The following is a 3,528-nucleotide window of genomic DNA, read 5'->3' on the forward strand; positions in this document are numbered from 1 at the left end:
TGTGCTATGAGTCTTCATGAGTCATTTTGTGTTTGGAATTGTTAGTAGGGTTAATGCATGTTCTGCTTGTGTGTGTGTGATTTTGTATATGTTTCTATTTTCGCAATGTTTCAGACTCCGTCTCAATTTTCCAACTTAAGCAGTCAGTTTTCTTTTCCCCAGGTTTGCTAACCCAAATTTTGATTTCCCACATTAAAAATAAAATTTGTGTTCTCACCACTCTCATTCTATTGTCCTCTGATGCGGTTGACTTCGTGCTAGTGGCTGAAGTGCTGCTGCTGCTGCCTTCCTGGGCGACTTCTTAGCAGCTGCTGCCGGTTTCTTGGCTTTGGCCGCGGCGGGCGTCTTAGCTTTGGTCTCAGTAACCCTGTTCATCTTGAAGGATCCGGAGGCCCCGGTGCCCTTGGTCTGCACCAGAGTGCCCTTCGCCACCAGACTCTTGATGGCGGTCTTGACACGGGCCTTGTTCTTGTCTACATCGTAGCCTCCGGCAGCCAGAGCCTTCTTGAGAGCGGCCACGGCTTTCACAATCAGCTCGCCCACGCTGAGGCCGACCTTCTTGGGCTTGGAAGTCATCGTCTTCTTCTTCTTGGCCTGAACCTCGGCGCAGGGCGTGTTTATGATGGAGCCTTTCCCACCACAGCGCTGGCACGTTGAACGCATCATGAAGGGTCCATTTCTTTCATGTCGCTAGCCGCATGTGGCTTGCCCGAGTCACTCAGTCCTTTTTGAGCATTTCAACATGCTGCCGCCGCAGACCCTGGCCTCAGATCCAGCAAGTTTAGCGCGCTGATCTCCAAAAAAGTCCCGAAAGCCAGAAAGACGTCAAATAAGTGTCTCGTGCTAAGCGCTCGAACAAAAACTCCTCTTCACGCCGCCATCTTGCTCGCCCTTCCGTGGAATTCATTCAATCAGACAGGAAGATGGGTTTGCTTTCTTCTTCTGCTGCTTTTGCTTCTGCAGCCTCTGCTCCGATACTGCCGCTGCTGATCAGGTTTTTTCAGGGAAGAGTGAGAGTTTTGAGACAGATCGTGCTATAAATAAGTCAGCCAGAAACTTGGCTTGAACGTTTCCAATTGTTAAACTATAACTTTTCTTCCGACCGCTGCATGTGGAAAATTGATTCAGGTCTGCTTTTCACCTGAAAGTGACAACTAAGACATTTTCATTATTATCATCACTGCTTAATCAACACATATCTCTCTCTCTCTCTCTCTCTCTCTCTCTCTCTGTTTTTTGTGAACAATCCTTTCTTAAAAGCAGAAAATGAAATTATAGTTGTTTTTTTTGGTTGATCAACACAAAACCTTTTTCCTATGATTATTTTTTTTCCTACAATATAAATTCTCCCTCTTATTCACTCTTTTTTTTTTTTATTTACAATAGCTGGTGACCTGCAAAATCACCGCTGTCACTCACAATCAAAGGCAATTACTCTTGCACAGTGCACAAAAACACTGTGATGTCAGACACATTCACACTCACTTTGTCATCTGCATAAATAAATCATATGGCTGGAGATATGTGCCATGGTGATCCATAGGCATGATCACACGTTTATTTAATTATTTCCAACCCAACAAAACAAATAAACAAAAACATAATGCTGATGCTATGAACACTCCACACACAAGAGTCAAGATTCAGGAAAACTGCTCATGGAAACGCTGCACACTCCAGTTATCACAGTTAACATAGTGCTGTTTCCCTCTCTTAGAGTAGTTCTCAGACAGCTCTCGATCTGATAATGTGTAGCCTGCTCATCAGCTCAGAAGAGAAAAAAAACTGCAACGCAACATCACACAGTAGTTGCTCTGCCCACAGCGGCAAAGTCTTACACTTTCATATTCAACTCAGCTTCTCCATCATGTACTTTTAGATGTTTCATACAGGGTTCAGCATATTAGTTGTTTTCACAGGTGTGCTCTACATCTCAACAATGGTTCATAATAAGACGACAGTCTTCCACACAGGTCAAGTGCCTCTATGCACTTCATTAGTTTAAATATTTATCTATATCACTTCACCTCACATGTCATCGTACTGAATTTAAGCAACCACAAGCGTAATGTAGATGACTTTTAACAACTATCCACCTCAATTACGTCTATGGTCTGGCACACAGGCTGAAGAGTTAACGTTTTGTGTCAGCAAGGGGTGGGGGGACAGCCACCCACCAGAGCATAGCTGCTGATGTGGGCTGGCCTTCTCCACACGCTCTTCAAGGCTGGTGTGTTTTCTGAAAACTTCTAACATTTTAATCTCTTCCATTTTTAAGCCTGCGATTAACCGCACGGCTCAGGTCCGCGTGAAACCCGCGTGACCGCGCTCGCGTGAACCCGCGCAGCTGTGGAGCCGTCGCTCCCTCTCTTTTTTACATAAATACTTTGTGCTGCCAGGAGCAAAGTCCAGCACAAACGTCTGTCTCCCTCCGACTCACTCTTGGTTGCTTAGAAACCCATGATAACAACAACAGTCGGTGTCACAGACCACATGTTCTGCTCCGCACACACCCACACAACAACAACAACGACGACGACGACAACAAAAACAACACAAAATAGGCCTATCGTCCAGCACAGTCTGGACCCCGCGGAACTTCTCAACGCCCCACAAAGTGGCGGAGAACTCACCTCTAGCCACACAAAGTAGCGAGGAACCTCTTGCTCCACAAAGTAGCAAGGAACCTCTTGCTCCACAAAGTAGCAAGGAACCCGGGTATCGCTCCACAAAGTAGCGAACTTCTCAACGCCTCACACAGTGGCGGAGACTGCACAACCACACGGTTATAGAGTCGGGCTCTTCTCAACGCCTCACACAGTGGCGGAGACTGCACAACCACACGGTTATAGAGTCGGGCTCTTCTCAACGCCTCACACAGTGGCGGAGACTGCACAACCACACGGTTATAGAGTCGGGCTCTTCTCAACGCCTCACACAGTGGCGGAGACTGCACAACCACACGGTTATAGAGTCGGGCTCTTCTCAACGCCTCACACAGTGGCGGAGACTGCACAACCACACGGTTATAGAGTCGGGCTCTTCTCAACGCCTCACACAGTGGCGGAGACTGCACAACCACACGGTTATAGAGTCGGGCTCTTCTCAACGCCTCACACAGTGGCGGAGACTGCACAACCACACGGTTATAGAGTCGGGCTCTTCTCAACGCCTCACACAGTGGCGGAGACTGCACAACGACACGGTTATAGAGTCGGGCTCTTCTCAACGCCTCACACAGTGGCGGAGACTGCACAACGACACGGTTATAGAGTCGGCCTCTTTAAACTTACTTGGCATTGCTTAGAGTGTAATATCAGCCCGAATCCCGCCGACCGTCATTCATCGAGGAGAAAAGACAGACCGCGAATCCACAGGAACTTCCTGGCTGACGTCAGTCTTTCAGCGTGCCTCTCCTCCCCTCGGTGAATGCGATTCCAGGGATCCGGCTCGAAGGACCAATTAATGATAGGTTTGTAGCTTGAACCCATCCGCTGGAACGTTGAAGACAATATAATTACACTGCTA

General features: G+C 47.7%; 1 pseudogene; it reads right to left on the minus strand.

The window, feature by feature from the left end:
* Nucleotides 1–222: 222 nt before the first annotated feature.
* On the minus strand, nucleotides 223–802 carry LOC146628233 (histone H1 pseudogene; annotated as a pseudogene).
* Between the last annotated feature and the right edge of the window lie 2,726 nt (nucleotides 803–3,528).

This window comes from Diplotaxodon limnothrissa, linkage group LG7 (assembly GCF_057381915.1).
Source record: "Diplotaxodon limnothrissa isolate DT_005_m linkage group LG7, D_limnothrissa_male_GT1.1, whole genome shotgun sequence".
In the NCBI taxonomy this organism is placed as follows: domain Eukaryota; kingdom Metazoa; phylum Chordata; class Actinopteri; order Cichliformes; family Cichlidae; genus Diplotaxodon; species Diplotaxodon limnothrissa.